Source organism: Talpa occidentalis, unplaced genomic scaffold, assembly GCF_014898055.3.
Source record: "Talpa occidentalis isolate TD23 unplaced genomic scaffold, MPIMG_talOcc4v2.1 talOcc4.16, whole genome shotgun sequence".
NCBI lineage: Eukaryota > Metazoa > Chordata > Mammalia > Eulipotyphla > Talpidae > Talpa > Talpa occidentalis.
In genome coordinates, this window is record NW_023601653.1 from 39,988,220 (window position 1) to 40,015,482 (window position 27,263).

General features: G+C 47.7%; 1 protein-coding gene and 1 long non-coding RNA gene across 6 annotated transcripts in view; both read right to left on the minus strand.

Moving 5' to 3' along the window:
* BICD1 (BICD cargo adaptor 1) overlaps positions 1–27,263 on the minus strand; it is a 143,472-nt gene that overhangs the window by 114,767 nt on the left and 1,442 nt on the right. The window lies entirely within an intron of this gene.
* On the minus strand, positions 5,682–12,015 carry LOC119247550 (uncharacterized). 2 transcript variants are annotated; one of them, XR_008552212.1, is made up of 5 exons: positions 11,874–12,015; positions 10,807–10,929; positions 10,324–10,538; positions 8,576–8,645; positions 5,682–6,386 (listed from the first exon to the last, which is right to left on the minus strand). It is a non-coding gene; the product is annotated as an uncharacterized LOC119247550 (long non-coding RNA). The 2 variants fall into 2 exon arrangements; XR_005125773.2 differs by lacking the exon at positions 10,324–10,538.

A 27,263-nucleotide genomic window follows, 5' to 3' on the forward strand; every position in this document is an offset into this window, starting at 1 on the left:
CACTGCCCGCCTGGGGAAGCCGTGACTCCGCATGCCTTGACCATCAGCAGCCAGTCAGCTCTTCCTGGAGAAGACAGGGACTCCCGCCCACACCCAAGCAGAGCCCTGGTGTTCCTCCATTAAAGGACAGGGGGGGCCAGTGTTTGAATGGAAGAGGGCACTGGGTTCTCAGCTGGCTGATGAGATAGCTTCCTGTCTTATCGTGAGTGGGGTGCAGCCATAGGAGAGATGATGGAAAGTGATTCTTAGTCATTTGGTTTAATATCCGAATCTTACACTTTATGAAGAAGACAAGAACTGAGCTTGCTATATGAAAGGTTTCAGTGAAAATATATAGAGAAACCAAACACAAGGTCAAGAAAAAGTTAAAACTAGCAGTTGACCATAGATTTGAGGCATCCAGCAAAGGAGGGAGAGGAGCCAGAACAGGGGAGGGAAGAGCCCGGGGCTATGGCGATATATGGTTCATGGGTGATACGGTGGCAGGAGAACTACGGGGACTACAATGATGTAAGAAAAAATTTAATTAAAAACAATTAACAAATTATACTTAACAAAGTTCAAACCAAAAAAAAAAAAAAAACTGAACTCACTAAAAAAAAGTTTCAGTGATGATGGATCTGTGACACTGCTGTGAAAGTATGGCAATTAATCTGCCTTCATTAATGGAAGCAATTACCAAGTGGACCCTTCCACTAGGTAAAACCTCCTGGTAATTCTTTGTTTGGCCCAGAGGAAGCCAGGGACGATGGGGCAAAGTGCCACTCACACCTGAGAAGGTGTCTTTGATTGCTTTAAACCACCATCTTTGGAATTCGCACCTACTACCTATTTTTTCATTTCACCCGGGCTCTGAGAGCACGCCCCTTGCAAGAGCTGCCTGAATGAGCCGCGCAGACTCAAAGAGGGTCACGCTTATTCAGACTTGCGATGATGCAAGATTAGAGGACTGATTGGGAAAGATGAGACCTCAAGGTGGCGAAGATTTCCTTCAAGAAGACACCAAGCTTCAGGAACAACCAAGGGGAAAAAAATGGATCCACTACATTAATTATATTAAAGTTGATGATTTTATTACAAGATAAGCCACTGGGAAAAGGCATTTCTAACACATGCAAATGATAAAGGACTAGGACCCAGAATAGTATACATAAAGAAGTCCTTTTAAAAGACAGACAAAATGGTATTTTAAATGACTAGAGGCTGAAATGGGCATTTCATAAAACAGAAAACCCAAATGTAGGGTAAGGTAAAAGGTATCAGGCTTTTCTGCCCTCCCGCCATTAGGATGGATGACGGACCCCTGCGGTCCTGAGTGCATGCCTGATGGCGGGCACCTGGAGTAGGGTGTGGGCATGCATAGGTGGGTACACCTGGGTTAAGAGACTGGTTTATAAGGGTGGTGCAGCAGAGTGCGGTGTGGTGGTAGTGCGGTGTTGAGGGTGGAGGAATGGAGTGTATGGAGGAGTACAGCGACTGCAAACAACGGTGAAGAGGATGTGGCTGCTAGAACCGTTCATAAACCTGCTCGGAATGGGTTGGTTGCTTTACACCAAGAAAGAAGCAGCAGAAGCCAAGAGAGAAGCAGAGAATGCCAGAGAGCCCGGATAGAGTGAAGACTTGCTGGAGGTTGGGAGGCTGCCAGCCTCCCGGCCCCCCAGCACCCCTGCCTGCCATATGCCTGGTGAACCCCAATAAAAGGCCTGCAAAAGCCACTAAGGACTCTGACTCCTCCTTTACCCAGTCTGCTGGATCATAGAAAACCTGCACTGTGTCCTGTCCTGCCCTTTACACCAAATGAACAGGAAAGCTGCTCGGTCTCACTGTATCCAGGGAAATGCAAGCCAGAGCTACCAGGGGCTGCCATGATCCACCCACCAACCATCGAGATTTACGTTTGACAGCACCCAACCACAGCAAGGGCGCCCTGGGCACTGCCAAGGGTGTACAGGCAGTGCGGGGGGCTGGGGAGCAGGGGCTGGATTGGGACCATCCTCTGCCCACACACCGTGCTCTTAGACACCCAGGAAGTCTGCGCTGGGAAGCCATTCCAGCCAGCACTGCTCACAACAGCCTGGAGGACAAAAGCCCCCAAAACCCATAACGAAGGGAGAGGAACAGACCGAGGCCAAGTCCTCCTGCTGACCCGGACAATCTCACGAACAAATGTTAAACCAGACAAGTGAGGCACAACAGAAGATGTCCAATACACTTCTACTCAAGTAAAGCTCAAAACAGGGCAAGTGTGGGTTGTGAGCAGAGGGCCGGGGTAGCCGAAAGGCCTGTTGATTCTCATGATTCACACCTGAAATGGATTAGGTAGGCTATGATGTCTTCCAACCACAAAAACTTAAACAAAAAGGAAATAATTATGAGAAAATTACAGACTACCAGGGTGAGGGGAGTTGCAATGAAGGAAAGGCAAAGAAGGGAGGTCCTGGGGTGCTGGAAATAGCCTCTTTCCCTGTCGGGGTGAAGGCTGCATGGAGGGGGCTTTGTGTTCCGTGTGAGGTTCTTCTATACATGGGGTGTATTTGCGAGATGCTTTTTAAAAAAGATTATACAGGCACTTCAGACTAGATGCTCTGGAAATGCTATGGGAGGAAATAGAGGGCAAACAACAGTTACACTCAGATGACAACTCGCATGAAGAAACACAAAGCAGGGGAGGGCCTGGGCCAGGAGACAGGTATCCAGTCCAGACCAACGTTCCCAGGTACAGACGCATGCCTGCTGCAGGGAACATGGCCAAGGCAGTGAGAACACACACAAAACTCTGAAGGGGGCCACACATGAGGCTTTGGAGAGTCCATTGCATGGAAATGTTAATGGGCAGGATGAGGGACTCCCCAGAGCCTCCAAACTTGCCCACTCTAAATAGGTTCTGCCATCTGCTGCATCAAGACAACACATACTCGGGCTTTCCCGGTGGCACAGCCATTGAGCACTGGGTTGCAAAGCTGTCCGCAGCCTCTGCAATGCCAGTTCCATCCCCGGCCGCCGGGTGAGGGTCCCACATGGTACACAGACCTCTCCTGCCGCCCGCTGCTCCCCTCAGCAGTGTACCTCGTCAGTCTGCCTGCTCTGTTCCCCGCTCTGGCTCTGGTGAATTCTCTCACCCTCCCGCACTTGTGACTGTACCCAGTGCTTGTATAAATAAATAAATAAATCTTTAAAAAAAAAAAAGACAACACATACTCTAGTGTGTAAGACCTTTAATGGAAAGGAATTTTAACACAATTAGTGTGCAATATAGAAGGGAAAGAATACATTTTATGTATTATATGATATAGAATATAGTTTCCAAATCAGGCACCCAAAGTCACCCATCCCCTTGTGTGTAGATGCCCAGAAGAACAGTGTTGGCCCAAAGCAGGACCACTGAAGCCTGAAAGACTGCCACAGTCTAAGGCCCCTCCTGGTGGGGACCCATAGGAAAGGGGTAGAAGGGGCCAGACAAGTCTGGAAGGAAAAGACCAAAACCCAAGTCAAGATAAAAGCTGCCATTGTCAGTCTCCCCACGGGTCTCTCACCCACATCTGTTTCAGCCAGTCCAGGACCAAGAGCAAGTGCAGCTTCTTCACATGTCTCTCTGTTCCACGTGTCTCCTCCAGGTCTCCTTCTGGCTCCCTATCCTGCTTCCACCCTTCCCCAGTCTCCTCTCCAGCTTCTCCTCCCCTCTGCTCAGCTCCACCTCCCTTAGGTGAGGCAGGGAACTAGAACCTCCCCTTTCCCTGGGGACCACCCTGTTACAGAAAGGTGGGAGGGTAGCAGCGTCAGACAGCTAAAAGTTGAAGGAAAGAACAAAATTGTCCAGCAACAAAGCACTTTGAAAGCCTTGGAGAGCTGATGAGCCTCAGTGAGCTCTGAGCCTTCGATCTCCGGAAAGGCATCTTGCCATTGCTGGGGTGCAGTGGAAGCTGAGGGAAACACGATGCCCCAAGTAACAGCAAACCACTCGTTTTTAATTTGAAGAGCTCATTGACTTAAACTTTCCCTGACATTTTTTCACACATTTATATATCTCAGTGAAGAATTCTAGCGACCTTTCCCCAACTGTCCACTGTGGTGCCACTCCTTCCTCGTGTGTCCAGTGTCTGACTGTCCTCAGCTGGATGAGGGCCCCCCTCCAGGCTCTGCACCTGGGCAGATCCCTGGGTGGCTACAGATGATGCAAGACCAGGGCCCTGACCTCTCCTGAGGGCCTGGGTGCTCTGGGATCTGGGCGGGAGTAGCAGGGTGGCCACAGCCCAGGCCCTTTGCCGGGCAGAGGGTGTCGGGTGCCTGCTGGCCTGCTTCCTTGTCTCTCGGATGAGGTGAGGCCCTGCTCCCCAGAACTCACACCTGTGGCGCTGCCTTTCAGTGGTGGCGATAAAGGTTGGGGATGCCGTGGTGTGGGACAGATGAGGCTGGGTTATCTGAGTTGGGAGGGCCTACCCCCCAGGGAAATAATGTAAATTTCTCTACTCCCCAGCTCCCCATGATGACCACAGGAAACTCCAGGAGTTCGGGCTGCTCAGTTCCTTCTTCTCCTCAAGTTCCTGTCACCTCTCACATGCTCCCGGTTATCTTCTTTGATTGTCTTCATTTCTTTCAGGCACTGTGAATGTGTCTCTCTCAAAACAAACTGGCATCCCGTGCCCCCACCACTCCTAGCGTCCCTTTCACCCTTTCTCTGTGCCCTCCCAAGCCACAGAAGCTTCCTTTACCATTACCCAATCGTCTCCATAGCTACTTTGCTCTGTCAGCCCATGCACAGTATAAACGTCCAACACCTGTCCCTGCTCCTCCGTCCTCTGACCGCACTCCGTTCCCTCCAGCTCCTTCCCCACAGCTATAAATGGCAGCATCTCATCTTTCCTATGGCTGAAGGGTGTCCTGGTGCGGACAGGTCCCCCCTTCGTGATCCAGGCCCCTGTCGGTGGGCACTTGGCTGGTTTCCATGTCCTGGTCCCGTAACAGTCCATGGCTCTGGTCCACCAAAGCGGCATCTCCATGTCATTCATCCCACGTGTGACCCATTTCCCGTCCGACAGTGGGTCCTGCCCTGCGGGACGTGGCTGTCAGGACTCATGACCGCTGCACTTACAGTTTTCCTTTTCCTCCCATTTAAAAGGAATCTTCCATCTTCCTCAGCAAAATGGAAAACAATCCTCATACCCCTTTCTAAAATCAGCTTTGAGCGATGATTGCGCGCATACTTTCAACAGTGGTTTGCTGATCCCCTGCCACATGTCAGGTGCGGTTGAGCAAGAACAAGGCAAGGAGACTGCCCCCTCGAGCTTGCAGAAAAATGAATGTCAAATACAAGGAAACCCCCTGGCACAGGATGTGCTAGTAGGCGGCACTCAGAGGTGTACAAAGGAGGGGCCTCTCAGTCGGATTTCTCAGTGAGCATCAGATCTCACAGGATACTCTGAGGAATTTCTCCTTCCTTTTAGCATGCTCATGACAACACAACCAAATGGCCCAAAACAGACGTCAAAATAAAAACATAAATCAGATATTCTTAATAAACGACAAATAGGGGCCTCCCTGGTGGCACAAGGGGTTAAGCACCGCACTATGAAGCAATCTGCAGCCCTTGCAGCATGAGTTCGATCCCCAGCCGACCAGAGAGAAACCCACATGGTGAAGCAGATCTCTCCTGTCTTGCCCACTGCTCCCCTCAGCAGCGTATTTCAGTCAGTCTGCCTGTTCTACTCCCCACTGTGTCTCTGGTGAGTCCTCTCACCCCCACACCTCTGACCTGTGCCCCAGTTCTTGTATGCATAAATATATAAATCTTTTTTTTTTTTAAAGTGACAAATGAAGCAATAGCATCTCAAATGATTTCATTTACTTCATTTTGATTTGGGGTCTCGTAAGGCAGGCGGCAGGTATGTGGAAACAAAGCTGTCTGTGGGCTCTGGAAGGGGCGCCTCACATTCACAGAAGGAAAGTTAATGAGGTGTCCACTCAGCCATGGGCAAAGAAGCGGAATGGACAAGTTCTGTCCCCTCAGGAAGTAACAGAAGACTGAATTCAAGAGGGTTTTAGAGACCAGGAGGAGCACATCCCCCAATGCGTTTTCCTTTCAGAGCAGGACGTGTGTATGTTCTGCAGAAGATTCCAGTCCCTGTGCTGAGGGCGGGTGTCCCTCTGGTCACAAGGTGCTGATGGTGCCGTTATGATGCTTTTCACCATCCTCGTTCTGCTTCCAAATATCACACCACAACGATGTGCACCAGGCTCTGGGACAGGGAAAACTGCATCGGCCCAAAGAGACAGAAACCTGCGCAGTGCCTTTATTCGCAGATATACATTCTTACAGATGTATTATCAATAAATAGTCTGCTCACAAAATGAAGGTCCTCCAAACGGCAGCCCTTCTTCCAGCGGGGATGCTGACATGCAGTTTGATGAGAATGCAAAGGACACACAAACTTATTATTAGGTTGCTCGACCTTATTAATCATTTAAAAGGTCAAGATAGTATGGCACCCCATGTTTCACCTATCAATCAGAACTTTTGGAAAAGAAGGCAGTGGGGGGAAAGAGGGCAGTACATTTCTGCCTCCTGTGTATACAGGTCAGAAACAAAACCACAAGTAAGTTGCAGCATTTTTCATAATTTATATTTCTCATCCTATTAATACATCCGCAGAGCACTCACAGAATTCTAAAGGTCTGGCCTGGGAAGACTTCCAGCAAGAAATGAACATTCCCTGAAATGGGGCTTAGAAAAGTGAGGACTGTTTTGACTAGATTTACTAGACATTTCAAGGTGAAATTATGCATCTTACTGCTGGAATAAAGATTTTTTTTGGGGGGGGGGCATAGAAGTAGAGTGTAGGCCAGAGGTGCGGGGGCGTGGAGGGGTGGTGAGAGGACTCACCAGAGCCAGAGTAGGGAGCAGAACAGGCAGATTTACTGAAATCACTGCTGCGGGGAGCAGCAGGCAAGACAGGAGAGGTCTGCTGCACCATGTGGGTCAGCTCCCTGGCTGGGGATCAAACTCAGGCCGTGGTGGTGACAGCACTGAGACTTAACCCTAGGCCACCAGGGAGGCCCCTAAAGATATCTCTACCCTCAAGTGAAATATCCAAGCCCATATGAATGTTTTGGCATGGTTCTGTTCTCAGGATTGAGAGCATGTGACTGCAGATTGAAGTTGTCATATGAACGTAAAACCATCACTCATAACACATGTACTGACAAATTCCCCACCAACGTGTCCCCCTGAGCCCTTCCCTGATGCTCTCCTCTCGCCGAATCAGTCAGAAGCAGAAGTGCGTGCATGGTACAGAAAAACACAGGCTCAACTTTGGGCGCCCTTCCAGAAGCCCTCCAGAAACTGGACACAACTGGACTGGTTTGTCCTTGGGACTGAGAGACCGCTTATACGCAATGACTGAACAACTCAACTTCCGAATTTCAGAACTTCTTGAGAGATTACGAAGGTGGGACTGACTGTAGGGGAGCAAAAATCTGCCACCCCAAAACACATGTTTTTGTCAAGAGGTTGATTTCAGGGTTCTGGAGGCTGGTAGAGGTTGCTTTTGATATTTATCTATGAACGTCTCCTGGAAAGGGCCTCTTCCAGGGAGACCTCAACCCCTTCTCTCTTTTCCACGGAGAGGACAGAACTTCAATCTGTACTGCTGTTTCCCCGTAAACTCCTCACTGATGTCCCCTTTGTCCTGCGACCTCCCTTGTCTTAACTAGGCCATTTAAGGAGGTGTCTAAAGCCATGTGGGCATCACCAGGTGACACTGGGGTTTCTGCCATGTCTACGGGAGGCAGAAATGTATTGCTAAACTTGTATATGACACAGTCTTAAAAATAAAAGGGCACACAGTGAAAGGAGAGGTAGTGACAGAGAAGTAACAGTTTGGAGGTTGCAATAAAGAGGGAAATCTGCTATCCCTGGGTCCTCAGTGTGCTGGGCAGGGGAGAATGAGCTGTATTTTCCAAAAGGGCTGTTGGGGAAAACAAGGAAGCCACGTCTAGAAGACAGAATATACCAGGAGGAGGTTGAGAAATAGGAAACTCTGAGCCTCCCTGGTGGGCTAGAGGTTAAGGCTCAGCGCTATCACCCCTGCAGATTGAGTTCAATGTCTGGCCAGGGAGCTGACCCACATGGCACAGCAGACCTCTCCTGTCTTGCCCGCTGCTCCCCTCAGCAGTGGATTTCAGAAGATTCGCCTGTTCTGCTCCCCTCTCTGACTCTGGTGAATCCTCTCAGCCCCTGCACCTTAGGCCTGCACCCTCATTCTTCTATGCAAACAATTAAAAAAGGAAAAATAAACAGGAAAGTTCGCACACCATTGAGAAGGATACAGGACAGGTAAGGGGGGAAAGGAAGGAAAAGGGGGGGGGGCTGGCTGGAGGAGGAACACTAGGCTTTGTAGAGAGAAGAAAAAGAGAAAAGATGCTCAAGTAAGCAAACCCGGTAACAATGGCCCCATCCACAGATCTGCTTTACTAGATGACAGCGAGAAGCTTATAAAGATGTGTCCTAGATCCTTTAGGCATCTTTTAAATATTAGATTTTAATAACATTTCTCTGATACAGGAAAAAAAAAAAATCTACCTCTGCCAGAGCAGCAAGGAATCCAGTGAGACAAGAAATCCACTGTCGTGGAATCACGCCGGGCGTTGTTCTGAACATGAGAAAAAGAAGAGCTTTTACTTAAGTTTCTCATTATCTTGAAAAAGAATTCATCCTCCACTTATTTTCAAGGAAACATGAGAGTTCTTGGAAGAAGCCCAGAGGATCCTGCTGTTAAATCAAGACCCAGGCAGGAAAAGCAGCATCCGCCCCACCAGCCCCAATACCCAAGACAGAGGGGGCACCGCCCTTCAGGGCCGGGCCCCAGCACTGACCCCCACCCGCTGACTTAATCAGAAGCAGGAGGCTGGGACCATCCTGGGCACGGGACAGATGGCTTTGCTCTTCCCACTTGATAAGAGGCAGTCTAGAAAACTCTGAAAATGGACACATGCCAACAAGTTCTCACTCCCCATCATTTTTTTTTAAACCCACCAGATGCTACTGTAAAAATAATCCTGCACTGGAGCATCAGCCATGGAGCCTGCTGAGCCCAGGTGGCGTGTTGGGGTGGGGTGGGGGCCAGGCAGAGGCTGTCCAGTTGGATGCCAGGGAAACACCTGATTTAACTGCAGGGCCTTCAGTGCACAGTAAAAAAAAAAAAAGTAGAGGGCAGCTGGTAAAACCGCCGCCTCAAAATACTCAGAAATGGTTTAACAGTGGGGTAAATGAATTAATCAGGTTTTTATGCCACTAGCGTCTGTGGCCATTACCTACAGCCTTGATGGTGTCATTGCAGAAGGTGCTTGAGAGCATGGGCGCGGGGCACGCGTGCCTGATTGTGGACACTTGGGGCATGGACGTGGGCATGCATGAGTGTGCACACCTGAGGACAGAGGCCAAGGATAGAAGGGCAATGTCACTCAGAGATGGAGGATGGCTAGGAGTGGACTAGTGACTACAGGAGAGGCGAGACCAGGAGGGAATGCCGAAGAGAGCCCGGAGAAAAGAAAGCTCAAAGATTCCTGGCCCACCCCTACCTCCCTGCGGTGCCAGCCTAGGGGCTTGGCTCTACAGTAACAGACACACATTTGCAGAAGCAGTGAGTCCATGGAAGAAACAAGGGCTGTGGCGACGAGCACTGATTCAGCAGATTCAGCAGCAAAGTAACTGCAGGGGGCTGAAGCAGTCACCGTGGCCATCCAGGGCTGAGGCCTACGACAGGTAAGAGGACCCCCCAGTTAAGAAGCTGCAGTGCATCCCCTAAATAACAGAACTGCAGAAATCCTATCCTGTGAAAGGCTTTACAGAAGATGGAAATGTAACTACCAGCTCACTACAGGAGGACCAGCTTATGGTCTTGTATGAAATCACCACACAACCAGCTTTTCTGCACACAGCAAACCCTAGTGATTTTAAAGCATATGAATTGATTAAAATCACAGATTTCTTCATTCTCGTGTGTGAACGTGTAATAATGCCACCCAAGGAATGCAGAGCTCTCCATAATACCCACACGTGCAGAGCTGGGTAGCCATAAACACACACTTATGTTCATAGTTTACGCTTACAACATCCTATGAACTAAGTGCGCACAGTTCCAGGATACTGTGTGGACGGGTCGACGTGGATTGTGTAGCCCATGTGGGACACATGACTGTCATCCCTGCCACTGGGCTGTGTCGTGAGTGTCATGGTCACAACTAGGGTTTTGAAGCACGTGTTTCAAAGTCATGCTCTCTCACTCAAATCTTGGTCAGAGAGTGACCTGTCTGGGGCTCTATTCTCACCTGTGTCATGGCAATAACCTCAGAAGCACCTGCTCCTGGCTGGCTACTCGGGCACTGAGACAGGCACTGGGCATTCACCCAATGCCAGCCATGGCTGGCGACCAGAACGATGTAGCAGTTGTTACCATTTAAATGCCTGGCATTGGTCTCCCAGCCGGTAAATGTGGGCTGCATCCCAGGCCTTCCAACACGTTCAACACAAATGTCCCACAGCTCTGCTTTGAGGAGACACACAGAAGAGCCCCTAAGACAAGAAGCTGCAACTAAGTATCATCAGGACGTCTCTGAGCTGAGGGGAGAGTGGGCTGGGACCCCAGGAGGACACCCCCCAACTCCCCTCCCCGGCTCCTTCCTTCTTTTTCTGCTATGACTTTTTTCCATTTTTAAAAATAGAGCTTAATGTGATGGACAAATCACTGTGGTAAACATTTGAAAGTACTACTTCTGGTCACAGAAGCAAAATAGCATGTTCATCAAACCGACCTTCAAGCGCCATTTCTCTGACGAACACCCGTCCCGACACAGCAAACTGTGCTCTAGTTGGGGGATTCGCAGCCCAGCCTGGAGCCATCGGCAGCCCTGGCAACCACGCTCCTAAATGAGGAACTGGGACATGTTCAGTGAAGAAGCAGATTCTTAATTTCTGAAGAAAATTCGGCTTGGGCCCAAAGTGGTCCAGCATCGCACTAGAGAGGTCAGAGTTCATGGCAAGGCTGGGGGTCAGGGTGGGAGGGGTCACCCAGACCTTCCGTGTTCTCTGTTCTCACTTCCCTCACTCTCAGAATCCACTCATTCATTCATTTATTCACCAAAATGTGTAGTTCAGGGCTCGGTGACATGAAGTTGAGTAAGACACAAAGAATCTGGAAGAGTCAAAATGTAACCCCCAGATTATAGCAATAAAAAAGGATACCCAGCTAAAAAGTAATAGTAATCTGGTAGAGAAAAACAGATGCCGAGTTCCACCACCTCAGGGACCAGGGGTGCATTGCAAGTCACCCCAGGCTTTACAGGAGACCACAGACACCCCAGCCAGCGGGCCGGGTGGGATGCTCTGAGAGAGGCAGTCCGCTGGGCGCTGCTGTGGACACCACCCACAGAAAACCCCAGGCCTGTTTTCTCTTCCTAGTTGGGGGAGGTGGGCGGAGGGGGTGGTAACAAAATGGAGGCCTTGAGCTGGAAGAGGCAGAAGTTGGAATGGAGTCAGGATGGGCTGGGCCCTTTCAGGCCAAGCCTGGGGCTATTTGTAAGGTGCTGCCACCCTCCTCCAGCCAGTGTCACAGGGCAGGGGTAGCAGAGGAAGTGGGGGGCTGTGGCCAGTGGTGACTGTGCCTTTTCTGGAGCAGCAAACCCTCGGCCCAGGCCTGGAAGCCACCCGGGAGGTGGCCCAGGGCTTTGTGACTCCCCCAAGCTTCAGAGAGACCTGCACTCTCGATTTTTGAAATGACTTTCTGATGTCACTGTTTCCAGCTAACAGGGCTGGATCCTGCCCATGGGAAACCAGTCAACAACCTCTGTGGAACGAGGGAACCCAGGCCTGCCAGCACTACCTCACGGCATTCGACACATCACCAGGTGGTGGGACCCCCAGCAGTCTTAGCACCAGGACCCACAGGACTGGGGTGGGCATTGTCACAGGGACGTCATTCTAATTCCAAGGAACAGAGGAGACAGGGTTCCGGGCATGGAAACTATCCCCCACCACCCCATGCCTGCCTTGCTGCCTCTCGGGGCCCACAAAGTCCCGTGTCTGCGTCAGCATCTCATTAGCCACGGGGCGTCCCCTCCTCTCAGGCCTGCTGATGTCCTCTCTGCCTCAGTCTCTGTCTCAGTTTCCAAGAAGGAAGGCTCTTCACATCACACTGCTTGGTCTCCTCATGTCTGCTGCCCTCAGGGTCCTGGATCTTCAGCCTGGAGCATAGCCTCCAGGAGCCCTGGACCGAAGTCAACCAAAAACAGTGCAGACCAGACTGCATGGGCTCTCGTCTGTCCCCCATCGTGTCCCTGGCCCTCGGGGACAGGAACTTGCCAGGCTGTCGACAAGGATCCAAGAGGGGAAAGAGGGCTATGATTTCTACCAGCCACACCTGTCTGCTTTAATACCAATTTAAAGGTGCATTTATTCCCCAGTCTTTGTATTTCTGGTCCAGAAGACACACCGTGTCCTCTGAATAACAGCTGTAACTCACTGGTTTAGAAAAACACTGAAGTCCATTTTACTAACCGGATGGGGCTGGCTCTGCAGACAGTTACAGAAACAGACAGGGCTAGTCTGTCTGATTGACTGGGAAGAGAAATGACTCAACGTTTTAGCCCAGGAAGAGGAATGAAGAAAGATGGCGACTCTGGACACATGTCAGGGACCAACGCCATCCCGATCCCGTAGATGACTGAGAGCATCGCAGCGGATGCTCGGCTTTCTGCCCAGTCAGGAGTCCTTTCCAAGTGCTAAGGTGCTTCTGGCAGGCACAAAGCTTTTTTTAAACAAAGCATCAAAACTGGGGTCCATAAGACTTTCCAAACTCCATCAACAGGGGATGTTCATCTCTTTAGCAGTGAGACAGTTTGCTTCCTTCATTTTCTTGTCTCCTGACCCCGTGACTTCTTTAAACTCTTCTTTGCTCCTTACAAAGACCCCAGAGCCATCCTGGTGTCTCCCTCTCTTGCTGTGGGATCCAATGCATTAGCAAGTCCTTCCACATCCTGTCTCAGGATGCCCCTCCTCCCCTGGCCTGCTGTGCCCTGTCCTGGCCACCAGCATCTAAGGTCGGAACCACCACAACAGCCTCACCTGACTCACTCTTATCCACGGCTGCCAGCAACGGCCAGCGTGTCCTTTGTAAAGCATCTGTCATCCTGCACCACACCGCGGCTGCCTGTCATACTTAAAATAAAACACAGACCTCTCGCCAGGGCTCACGGGCCTAGTGGCCAGCCTCTTGCCCATCCCCCCTCTCCCCGCAGTCCAGCCAGAGTGAGAGGACTCAGCAGCCAGGGCCAGGAAGCCACACCTCACGCCGGGAGCTTCTCCTACATGCTGCACCCCGGATGCCAGTGACACCGCTGGCACAGACACCAGCTTGTTCCCGGCTCAAAATCTTTCCTTTGCTGTGCCTTTTGAGCAAGACACTGAAATTTTCCTGGCTTCTCTTTCCACCACTTGAGATGGCATCTCCGAAAGGCCAGGCTGGCTTCACTTCTAAGATATCCCCCGTGCTGCCCACTAACCTGCCTGCCTCCCTCAGTGTTTAGCAGCTTTCCCTGTGCCAGCGAGTTACTCCCGTAACTGCTTGCCCTTCCTCTGCTTTTCTCCCCATGGCAAGCTAACCCCCAGGGCGGAAGCTCCGTGCCCTTACATCTAACGGGCAGATGTTCCACAGTGAGATGAATAAATGTCTACAAAATGTCCCTTACTTAGGACTAGGGAGGGAAAATCACCTTGCAGGTACAGTGTGATCGAACCATCATTTCTAGTGATATTTTCCTCTATCAACTTTTCCTTTTCACAGTGAGTTCTTACTCCAATAGTTGTTTTCCCATTGCACAACTTGCATTTTCACAAAGCACAGGAAATGTGAAAGATCCCCAGGCATCCCCGTCCCCTCGCAGGACGTGGAAGAGGGTTTCTGTGAGGAAAGAACCATGTGGGCATCCCGGGAAGGGCGCAGCAGAGCAGGGGGAGGAGCCAGGAGCAGCTGAACCCATCAGAACCCACCAGAACAGAGCACAAGCATCTCCACTTACCAGAAGCGCTAACATATTTCCAAGACCAAGAAGAGTTGAAAATTAACGCAACATAGATTTCTGCTTTGATCACACATTGAGTGTGAAATCGAATGTTCCAACCTGGTCTAGGAAGTGGGCGAAGGCAGAAGTGGGGTGTGAGGAGGTGTGGGATTCCATCTAGCTTTCCCAGTGTGGTTTTATTTAAATAGAGAGGCAGCTGTGATGGTCTGGGAAGGAGAAGGAGCCAGCTCTGCCTCCTGTGAGGCCCCCAGGAGAGCCCTGTGCTCAGGCAGGTCCAGGGGATGAGCTAAATGGAAGTAGGGCTTCCTGCAGATGGCAGCATCCAGGACTGGACGCCATCCCCTGTGGTCTGTACGACCATGATGGGCCCACACACTGTGCTTTTAGATCTCGGTGCAGAACCATCTCAAAGCTCTGTGATTCCCACTCCCAGCGCATGAGAAGGCTGCCTCCGCAACACTGTGTGACCAGCGCCTAAACTCCCTGCAGGCTGAGTGGCAAATGTGAGAACTTGCTATTAATCAGCATTCACTGCCTACTACGATGCAAAATCTTTTCAGAGGTTTGTTGATCATACACAAACCCTCCTGTTTGGTCACAGTCTTTGCCCATCTTCCGCCGTCGTCGTCTTTTCAGTCAGCTGGGAGGAGCTGTGCACTAGGGCTTAAGCGCCTTCTAAGTTACTGTTTTTTACAATTTGTTGTTCATATTTGACTTTCATTCGGGGTCTACCACACTTGTTTTTCTAAATTTCTTTTTAATTATTATCACTTTGAAGATTTATTTTATTTATTTATGCATACAAGAACTGGGGTGTAGGACAGAGATGCGGGGATGAGAGGATTCACCAGAAACAGAGTGGGGAGCAGAACAGGTGGATCTGCTGAAATCCACCGCTGAGGGAACAACGGGCAAGGCAGGAGAGGTCTGCTGCACCATATGGGTCAGCTCCCTGGCCGGGGATGGAACTCAGGTCGCAGTGACTGACGATAGCTTGATAGCGCTGAGACTTTAACCCCTGTGCCACCAGGGAGACCCCTGTTTTTCTAAATTTCTATGTAACCAAGTGAGTGTGCTAAGCCTGTCCTGTGATTCCAAGTTTCACATCCTGCTTGTGGGTCACACAGCACTGTGGGGGAGAAGGGCGGTCGGGGTGGGGTTGGGGGACAGCCTTCTCAAGCACTGGGAGTGGGAATCACTGAGCTTTGAGATGGATCTGCAGCCAGATCTAAACTTGGGATTCCAAGTTTCAAGACCCTCCACAGTGACATTTAATAAACGTTCTCCGAATTTTTCCAAAATGAGAAATAATTGTTTAATGATCCGTTAAATCCTCGATATTCTAGAGTGAAGTTAATGGAGAGAGGGGGTAAAAGACAATGAGGAAGAGAAGCATGGGGGGCGGGGAAGGAGACTCAGAAGCCTGAGTATTTAATGTTAAAGAGAGAGTTTTACATGTGACCCTAGGGTTTTACATGCTTCCACATTGTTAATCTTACATTAGGAATCTTACATTATTACATCTTACATTATGAAGGAAAAAGACTCGAATAGCTTAACTTGAAAGTAAAATTAAGCTACAAACATACAAAAAAAAAAATTGTTGGTTTAACACTATTGGCACACAAATAACACTATGAAAGTTTTTCCCTAATAATGTAAAACTGAATAATGTCAAGTGATTTAAAAAAACATGAATTCCTATTTACATAGGTAATACGTCCTTGAGCTTTTTCCATAGAAGTTTTAAATTTTACAAGAGTGTGATGTTAGCTAGGCCTGAATCAACCAGCTAATTGGGAATTAGTATAGAAAGGAGGAAAATAACCAAAGGAAGAAGTTTTATAGTTATAGGTAATAAAATATTTCAGATGCTGGTTTAAGTTTAAAATATGCAAACCTAATTATAATAAAGTAAAAAATCAAAATCAACAAGCAACCATAAACCGGAGACACACACGGGGGTGGGGGAGGAGGGAGTAGGATCAAAACAAGGGGGGTGGGAATTGTATGGGGACCATAACCAAGATGAAAATGCATACTTGGTCAAAAATGAAAAATGATGTAAAAAATGTATAAAAGAAAAAAAAGAAAAAATATGCAAGTTCTTACTCAAAAGCCACAAAAGGAACATTTGGGATTAGTGCTTATATTTTTTAATACTTTATGAAAAGCCCTCAATATTTTTCTCCAAAGTGACTTTTTAAGAATCATATCACAGATCCCATTAAGGTTTCTAGTAACATCTAATTAGACAACTGAATCCCCCTGTTAGACTTGCCTACTTTGCTTATAAAAACACACATGTGGCCTCCCTGGGGGCCCAGTGGTTGAGTCTCAGTGCTGTCACTGCTACTGCCTGAGTTCAATCCCCAGCCAGGGAGCTGACCCACAGGGTGCAGCAGACTTCTCCTGTCTCACCTGCTGCTCCCCTCAGCAGTGGATTCCGGTAGATCCGTCTGTGCTGCTCCCCACTCTGTCTCTAGTGAGTTCTCTCACCTCCACCCTGCACCTCTGGCCTACACCCCAGCTCTACGCAAAAAAAAAAAACAAACAAAAAAACATGATTTATGACAAAGCGAATGGTGAAGGTTATGCGGGGGGGAGGGTTCGAGAGACCATGGCATTGAGGTGTTCTGATGTTCAATGACATGTAATGACAAGACATGTAATCTGTGGTGCCTTCTTCTTTGTATATTTCAGACCCTTTTTTCTTTTTTTACTATGGGTTCGTTTGCCTAAAGAATATAGTCTGTGGTGAGTCTTTTCCAGTCTTTCCTGCTGCTGTGAGAAGCTTCCCCAGCACAGGTCTGTGTTTGCTTCTGAGGGACACCCATAGGCATGCCCAAGAGGACCTCGGTGTGGGTCCAGCTGGCACTGTGCAACATCTGTGACAGCGGTGTCAACGCTGTGCATGATTCAGGATATGAGACCACTTCTCTTCAGCTTCAGCCCCAAGAAGCTCTCCTGCCTCACCTCTCCCCTCCCCCAATTTCAGGGATGACCCCTGCAACAACAGAGGTGAGGCCATCTCTCTATCCTCTGCTTCCTTGAGGCTGACTCCTCTTCCTGAATGACTCTGCACCCCTCATGTGCCTGGACAGCCCTTACTCACCACCCCCCAACATATTGCCTAGATCAGAAGGTTCTATCCTTTTAAACTGAGTGGCTGCCATCCACTCCAGGATCCTATCAAGCACGGTCAACATACTATGATTTTATGACTGGGGCAGGACATGGTGACCCATTTGCTCCAAATCTTCCAAGTTCCCCATCTTGTTCAAAGCAAAAGTCTAAGCCCCGGTAACAACCCCAAAGCTGCTCCAGCATCTGCTCCCCACCCCCAACCCCATCCTGTCCCCCTATAACCCTAGGAGGAGTTCTGATCACTCTACTGAATGTAGGCACCTCACCCACTCGGCCCCTTCTTCCCCCTCCCCTGCTCCGCTCTAGACCTCAGAGACCCTCCAACTTCACATTTTACTATCCATTGTGTGGACTGTCCCCCTCCAGCACTGTGAGCTTCAGGAGCACAGGGGCCTCCTCTGGGTTCACTCTCTGCTGCACCCATACCACCCAGATCTCAGCCAACACACAGGAGGGGCTGAGAATGTCACGGCTGCAGGACAGAGCAAGGGAATTATCCTCCCACTTTAATGCAATGACCTCTCCGCTCATGGCATCTGCAAATACCTACAGCACATCAGCATCACATCATAAAACGTGATTTCAGGGCCTCCCTAGTGGCCTAGGGGTTAAGTCTCAGTACTGTCACTTTTATGGCCTGAGTTGAATCCCTGACCAGAGAGCTACCCACATGGCGCAGCAGACCTCTCCTCTCTCACCCACAGGTCACCTCAGCAGTGTATTTTAGTAGATCCACTTGTTCTGCTCCCCACTCTGACTCTAGAGAATCCTCTCACCCCCACTCCTCTAGCCTACATCCCAGTTTTTCTATGCAAAAATAAATAAAATCTTCAAAAATAATAAAAAATAAAATAAAATGTGGCTTCACTTGGAATTGATGGATTATGATAAAAATCTCATGGACCTAGAGTTCTTGTGGCTGCATTTTCCTGAAATGTCTTACTGTGACCACTGTCTAAAAACATACTTGTGGTTTTGAGATCCTGGTCTAAATTTTAGCAAATAATAGTTTGTATTATCCCTAACACCTCACGTGACTTGCAAAGTTATATTATCTGCTTTGCTAAGATGAAATGAAGCATAAAATTTGACAAGAAAGAACTGTAGTGATTAAGACAGGAAGCCTGAGAACTCTTCCAAGAAAGGGTTCTAGTTCTAAATTACTGAAAACTATTAATAGAAGGGGTCTTCTTGTTGTCCAGATCATCAGAAGCAGATTATTAAACCACAGTTAATTCTGAGCTACCAACACAAATTAAGAACCTGGACCAATTTTTAAAAGAATAACCCAAGAGGTCACACCTCTAAAAGTGTTTCTAATTGGTTTTCAAGTACATTATACGAGTCTTTTTTTTTTTTTTGTCCCTACTATTTGCTTTTCCTTCCTAATTATATTTTTTGTGGGAATTTAAGCTTAAAAGGCTGGCGCACACACCAGCCTCGATGGTAATCAAGCCAGATTGTGATGTAAAGGGGGGAAATGGCCGTGTGTGCCAAAGATCATCTGCAAGATGACATATCTTCAAAGCCCAGCACTAGATTAAAGTCATCCTGTCCCCATCAAGTCCCCTCCCCAGGGGGAGTCAACTGCACAAAATCTCCTAAGACCATCTAGAAAATGGCCACTAGTCAAGCTTATCAGCAAGGCATATCCACGTTATAACATAAGCCTCTTTCAATTTCAAAACCTGATGGCTAAGGGCTCTTTAGCCATGGCATTTGGTTCCACATTAGTCTGCAGTTTACAGGAGAAAAACAAAGCCGGTGGTTCTGAACCTTCTATTACAGACCCACGCCAAACCTGCACAAAACAGCCTTCAGGAAATTGCTACTGTGAGCACGGTCTTCCCATAAATGTAAACAGCTTTCTTATTATCAATTCTAAATCTAAAGATAGAAGTTCAGCGGTTAAATAGTACACTACAAAGTCCTGCTTTCTCTCTGCAAGGAAATGTTTGAAAACAGTGAGCATGTGTGACAGAAGAACAACTGGAAATGAGCCTGATGTTAAAGATCAATCCATCCAAACAATTCTTTGTTCATGCTCTGTGTCTGTGAAGCTGGCATAAACATCTGCAAACAGAAGAAAACAACAGGGTAGACATGACAGAGACAGAAAAAGGGGTTCGCTCCACTTTTTCACTGCATAGAGATGGGTGTAGAGTGAGAGGCGCAGGGGATTTAGATGCATGCTGCCAACCACATCCACCACAAAAAAAAAAAAACCCTTTTAAAGAAACTTTAACCCTGGAGGATAGGAATTCCAACACTGTCTAGATGAACAAACATCTCTGTTGGACACAGTCAAGTCATTGATGATGTTGGCTATTTTTTCCAAAGACTTTACAGTGTCTTCATTTCCAGAAAACAGAAAAGATAAGGGCAAAAGCCTGAAAAGTTAAAGTTCAGGCCACAGCTCCTAAGTCCCAGCTTGTCCAAGCACACACCTCTGTTCCTGTGGAGAACTTACCTCCCAGAGCTGCCAGTATCCGGAAAGGGAGGGGTCTCGGGTGCTGGAGCCCCTGATCAGCCTCCCGGACCCTGCCAGAGCTGTCCTGGTGCAGGATCCAGGTGGCAGACTGTCACCAACCACCCAGGGGACCACAGGTGTAGTCTATGCTGAAAGTCACCATCTCACCCACCTCTTCTACAATAAGACCTCATGGAAGTTTCTGGGCTCTGCGCAAACACTCCTCAATCCTCATCCAACAAATCTACATACTACCTCACAGACGGTCATCTGTCCGAACTGAAGGGTTATTTGTACAGGGCCTGGTGACCCAGCATTTCCCCAACAGAGTTCTGAGATCTTTGCACTTCCCCCTTCCTAAAAATCCCTCCCCAGTGTCCACACAGTAGGTGCCTTCCCAGCAGTCAAGTCTGGGCTCAGATCCCACCTCTGAAGAGGTTCTTCTTGATGTCGCTTTCCTTCCCATCCCCATCTCCTCAGTCCCACACTTCTCCTATGTGGAGGAGGCATGTGTTTGGGGAGTATCTTCTCATCGGAAACCAACTCCACATCGGCAGCTCCGTCTCGCCTATCTTGTTAAACACAGTATCTTCAGCAAGGGACACAGTGCCAGCACAGCAGCCACTCAATTCAAATTCCTGAGTGGATAAATGAAACAAAAAGGGTTCGTGGCCATCTAAATCAAAAAGGATTTTGATCACCTAAGTAGGTGGTCAGATAATGTAAGTAATTGACAGAACAAATTACAAAATATTGGACTGAGTGCAAATAGCAAAATATATAATCATGTATGTGAGGTGTGTGTGCAAGTGTGCATGTGTGCACAGGTGTGCACAGGTATGTGCAGGTGAATGCAAGTGTGTGTGTATATGTATAAACAGATTCCGGTGGGTGGAGACTTCCCTCAGTGCAACCACAAAGCTGCAAAATCGAGTTTCACTGAAATCTCTCAAAATTTACAGATAGTTAATTTTTTACTGCATATCAGTTTTTTCCTGAAAACCAAGCAAAACATAAATCAAAGTCAAGATGAACTTTTGATACACTTTGGAAACATGCCAAACATTCAAATGTTATAAATGTTATACCATGAAATGTTCAACATTAAAAGAGAAACATTTCACTGTGTAGAAAATACTGTGATCTTATAGTGGGGTAGGAATATAATATTAATGATTAAAAAAAAAACATATGAAATTACCTGGAACCCCTGGAGTGATCAAAATAAAAGAAAGCAGACAAGGCGGGGTCCTTGGTGATTATTCTAATGAAACCCCTCCAGACAGAATTCCCAGCCCAGGTGAGCTAGTCTCTAACTTTTTTGGTGATGGGGAACTATTTCCTAAAGAAGCCAGCCAGGGCCTAACTGGTGGCACAAGGGGTTGAGTACCTCACTGTGAAGCAATCTGAAGCCTCTGCAGCACAAGTTTAATCCCCGGCAGGCCAGGGAGCAACCCACATGGTGCAGCAGACCTCTTCTGACTTGCCTGCTGCTCTCCTCAGCAGTGTATTTCAGTCAGTCTGCCTGTTCTGTTTCCCACTCTGTCTCTGGTGGATCCTCTCACCCATCACATCTCTGGCCTGTACCTCAGCTCTTGTATGCATAAACAAATAAATCTTAAAAAAAAAAAAAAAGCCAGCCCATCCCACTATGGGACAATTATACTTTCCGTTTTTTATTTTAACCCAACATCTAGCTCCCTGGGAGCCCATAAGCCTTGTTCCGCTTGCTGAAGCCAGGTATAAAAACACCAGTGCAAACAGACTGAATGAGCCCGTTTTGTAACAGCAAAGGCAGGGTTAGAGAAGCAAAGTGAACCCAGAAGGAAAATGAGTGCAGGTCAGGTGTTTACAGGAGAACTGTGAATTGTTTAAAAAGATGGCGGGCTGGCGCTCAGACGTTAAAGCAGCTGGTAGCTGGCTGGAGCTGAGTGGCCAGGGTGGAAGTGGATCGGAGGAAAAATACAGAAAACAACTGAAGTGCATCCCTGGAAGCTAAGCAAAAGTGCTGTGATTAAGCATGATTATTTGTGTACTGTGTAAAAGACAGAATGCATCTGAAAAGCAAAAGGCAGGTAGACAAGTAAGTAGACCACGCAACTTACAACAGCATGGCCGGAATTTAGAGCTGGTAAAAATCACAGAGATGACCTATTCCAACCCCTTAATTTTATAGACAGAGTGACTAACTCTCAAGAGGAAAGGGCATCTCTTGTCATCCATCTTAGTCCCTTCCATCATGACAAGGAACAGCTCGCCGGCTGGGTGATTTCCCACACCTGCTCTCCCACCGTCTGGGCCCCACACTGAGGCCCAGATGCTGTGTAAGATCCTAACCAGCCATCTCCAGACTCAACTATCAGGGCAGAGAAGGGATAATGGAATAAGGCCCAAGTGCCTGAATCATCTTGGTTTCTCACCAAGACCAGGCACAGAGAGGACACTTGTCCTGGGGCAGACCCTCTACCACTAACGCAACCCCCCACCACCACCACCAGCCCCTGAAGCTCTCTTCCCTTGCCCGTCCAGTTCTCTTCACACTTTGAAACATCAGTGCCGTGAAGATGCAGATATTTGAAAGGACATGCCATGAGACGAAAGACAGAGCCCTAGATATGGCCTGATCCCATTTTTATAAAAAACATAGAACCACAAAAACCAACATGTGGATTCACATGTTTAAAGAGTACTTCAAACAAGCATGAGAGATCACTCGCCAAAGTCTTAGCAACAGGGACAGGACTGTGAAAACTGGTAACTCGTGCAAGATTAGCACTAAGCTCAAGTGTCATTCTGGGCTGTCGTAGTTACACGCTGTAATTTTTTTAAAAGATTTATTTTATTTATACAAGAGCTGGGGTACAGGCCAGAGGTGCGGGAGGGTAAGAGGATTCACCAGAGACAGAGCGGGAAGCAGAACAGGCAGACTGACTGAAATACACTGCTGAGGGGAGCAGCGGGAGAGACAGGAGAGGTCTGCTGCACCATGTGAATGGCTCCCTGGCCGGCCGGGAATCAAAACCGCACTGCAGAGGCTGCGGACAGCTTCACAGTGCTGCACTCAACCCACTGTGCCACTGGGGAGGCCCCACGCTGTAATTTTTTTTTAATGTTTTATTTTATATAATTCTTACATCATTTTTCATCTTTGCACAATGTATGCATTTTCATTTTGGTTATATTCCCCATACAATTGCACTCCCCCCTTATTTTTACTCTAGTTCTTCCTCTCCCCGCCCCCCCTTCCCTCCCACCAGTGTGTCTCTGGTTTATAGTTGCTTGATGATTCTGGTTATTACTTTGTATTGATTAGTCTTTTTCCTGGTCTCTTATTTATGTTTTCTAAATTCCTGCTATGAGTGAGACCATCCGGTATTTTTCTTTTTTAAAGAGCAAATCAGGGCCTCCCCGGTGGCGCAGCGGTTGAGTGCTAGGTTGCGAAGCTGCCCGCAGCCTCTGCAGCACCGGTTCGATTCCCGGCTGCTCCCCGGCCACCGGAGGAGGGTCCCACATGGCGCGCAGACCTCTCCTGCCACCCGCTGCTCCCCTCAGCAGTGTACTTCAGTCCTTCTGCCTGCTCTGCTCCCTGCTCTGGCGAATTCTCTCACCCTCCCGCGCTTCTGACTATACCTAGTGCTTGTATAAATAAATAAATAAATAAATAAATAAATAAATAAATCTTTTTTAAAAAAAAAGAGCAAATCAAACTCCTGGTGTCCTAGCCCACCCAGGGGCAAGAGAGGTATTTCAGCTCAGGGACCTCTGGAGCCTCTTGGGGCTAGCTCGCCTCTCTGCCCCCAGAGACGACAATTAGGTGAAAATAGAGAGTGTTCACATAGCCCATATTCTGGAAATCAAGTTTGAGTAGCATGATAACTGGCTGCACAAATTATTGATGTTTTGTCACATGGAGAATCTGAATTTATCACGCAGCATATGCCTTTCCTCAAAGAAAACACAAATTAGAAGGTCTCCTACAACTTGGGCTTCAACTTGACCCTGTAAACTGCCCCACCCCACAGTACCTTCCTTTGTGGCCAGACCAGCCTGTCTCCATCCTGAGAACTCTGGATTCTGTTCTCCTGTCCTCCAGGCGCAATCACGCCCAGCACCCGGATCCTGCGCGCACTGCCCACTCTGGGGCTGGCTCCTCCCACTGTCCCCACCGCCCCTGCCCTGACTAGTGGCTGACACAAGTCCACATGAGAAGGAAATTTCCTCCTGAACCCTCTTAGTTTATGGTCTTGCGGAAGGAAGGCCCTTAACCTCCCAAAGACTTGGCTTCCTCTTCTGTACAATTAACCTTGTAAAAGCATCGTTGTAACTAGAAATAAGGCACCGAAGCACTAGTCCTAAATGGAGCCTTTTGTATGTTGAAAATGTTAGCACTTTTATTACTCTCGTAACTGAAAATGGGCAATAAGTCAGTTATTTGGAAGATTAGATGAGGTAAGGCATAAGGCACCAACTGCAGCCACAAAGCGTCCCAACCGTTCCTAAGACCCAGGGCCACCGTTTTCCCGACTTCACCTGCTGCCCCCAGACTTGGCTTGCCTCCACTTTAATAGCAAGACACCCCACGCCCTCCTCTCCTTTAGGGCCACATTTACAGGGGCAGTCTCGGGGCAAAAGTCCTTTGCTGTGTCTCTCAACACCCAAGTAGTGACTGAATTACTTACATGCTGTCATGAATGACATACAAGGAATTCAATGCCACTGAATTCCAACATCCAGAGTGCACACTTAGGGGCCCTAGGGCAGAATATCTATTAGCAGGAAACTCTGAAAATAGGTCCAAAGCATGGCTGCGGTCCACATTTATGCAAACCTGGCGAAGATGATGAGAGATTATGAAACCCTTGTGACTGATAACTGGACAATAACTCTGCCTTACGTGAAATCTTGAGTCCAAACAGAAAGATGGAATAGTGTGTCCAGTGTGGTAAACTGACATCCTCTCAATAAACAGATAATAACAAAAAAAAAAATTAAGAAGAAATGTTGCAAGTTAGAGCAACTGAGTCAAAAGAAAGAAATGTGTCTGAAAATGACTGTAGGGGGAGGCTATAAACAGTTTCCGAAAGCATATGTGGATATAACTGATCTAATTTGGGTTTCTTAATGATTATGATAATAAATGTAAACCTTTCATATTTAAAAAAACAATGAGAAAAAACACTAGGTTAGATGAAAAAGAAAACATTAACTTTATGCTCACTCGTGGCCTGGAAAGCTGTTTCGGGAGAGGGTCTTTCTATGACTTAGAGTTTAAGGAGAGCAAAGATGATGAGAATCTGTCCGCGCATGTGAGGAAAACAACCGGTTCTCCTTAAAGCTGAATCCAGATAATTAAAGAGGTTTTCATCAAGGCCCTAATGTGACAATCCCTAAAAGCGTGTAAGTTCAATGTGTATTTCTTAGAGGGTTCAACTATGGCGCTAGGGAGGCGCGAAGAGGTTGTGGGGCGCCCACCACATATTGTCCACCCGCCATGGACATCCTTGGAGTCTCGGGCAGACCAGGAGCTGAGATGCTCAGGAAAGGGTCCCCAGTAACCTACTGCAAAGGCTTTCTAAAATGTTACCAAAAATGCTGAATCATGCCCTTCTACAGACTCTTTCTAAATAAAAATACATCTTAGATTCCTATCACTGCTTTAAGTTTAACAATTAAAATTTAAAAAATCCTTACATTTGAGGTTTTTTCAAATGTCTATATATTTTTTTGATTTCAAGTTGTTTTGAGAGCCCATCTTCAGGCAGTACTCTGGCAGGGCCTGGGTGCCAGACACAGTGTTTATTTACTCACATCCCAAATACACAATCAGGAGTGGTGCCCCTGGGGACACTTAGAAGGCAGCCTTATTCACGGATCACAGGCCCCGCCAAGGGCTGGCTTGGGCGTGTGGCTGCCCAGCAGCGAACCAACATGGTGGGATGTCAGAGGTCTCCTCTGTGGGACCCTTACTCCCTCTCAGGGAAGTGTTCTTGTGGGTACAGAGCACAGGGCCCTGGGGCCCAAAGCACAGCCCCAAGGACCAGCAGGCCAGGTGCAAAAGTAATCAGACCCAGGGAATATGGAACTAGAAAAAATTCATGACCTCATCATCCTGATGTCACACATCAGGCACCACCACTCACCTGCATCATCATCCCCATAGCAGAACCAGACCCAGGAATGGGGGCAGCAACACAAAGGGGACAGGGGTGACCTGTAAGGACTAGGCTGTGTTGGACAGGAAATCACTCATGTCCAGCCTGGATGGAGCATTGTGTTTTCTGTGGACATTTCCAGAACTCGTCCAATTAGGCTTTTAAAATGAATTGTATTTGTTGAAAGAGCCAAGAAATAAGCTAAAGAGTTCTCTTATATTTGGCTATATAGCTATAATGTAATAACATCAGTTAGATTCCTTTTGAAAAATCACAGTGCTTCAAAAACATGTCTTTCAAAAACGGCTTCTATATGATGTCATCATTGGTATATCTTAAGTTTGTACAATGATTTTGAATTTTCATTTCAAACAGGAAATATTACTGAGACCTAATCAGCTCATTTAAATAGTGTTCCTGCCCACAGTACACATCATGTTGAAAGGATAAAGAGGATAGGTTTCACTTGTTATTGCACATGAATCATCAAATAATCGAGTATAATGATAATTTCATTACCCTAAAGTACATTTATATATGATATGTCATCGAGAACTTAAATTGAATTCTATTTATGCAAAATGCAACTCAAAATGCATATGTGGACAAGTATCATCTGGCAAAAACAATCTTAGTAAATTTTTATTAACCTCCTGCCATGTAAAATAAAACAGGTTTCAAGGTTTTTACAGGGGAAAAAAAAATAGGTATTTCCATTGTCTTTTATAAGGAGGCCACTGTTATATTCTCCTAGAAAACATTTTTTCTGATTTTCCCCATGACTGCTGATGAAAGTAATATCGGTAGTTTTGAGGATACTGGCGCCTTCCTGTGTGCCCAGCGTTCCTCAGTCTGTCTCTGACACTAACCGATAACAACCTGGTAAAGGTATATCTGCTTCCACTACAGATGCTGTGTTTCATAAATTATTTGTTGCATGCTCTTATGTGTTAGGCTTTGTGTTCAAGACTTTGGATGCAAAGTATCTTAAGAGCTCATGTTTAGCAAAAGCAAGAGACATCGCCTGGAGTTTTACCATGCAGGGTAAGCTGGATGACACAGGAAAGCCCCTGGTAGGGCTGTTAAATCAAGCAGGTCTGTCAACGGTTTGAATACTCCATTTCATGAAATGCAGGCCCCTCCACCCCTTTTATCAAGGAGGTGATGGTCAGTATGCCCACACGCACTTCCTTGTCTGGGAAAAGCAGTGTTGTTGGGGTACAGACATCAAATCATCCTGAGAACTAGAGCCCCATCCTCCTTCCACTGCATTTAGATACAGCGGCCACAGATATACTCCAAGCTGGAAATACCAGTGAGCCCCACTGTTGTTAAGAACAGACATGTACATGGCAAGAAACACAGGAACCAGAAACTGGCAACCTGATACACAAAAATAGATAACCCCAGAGGGGGAAATTATA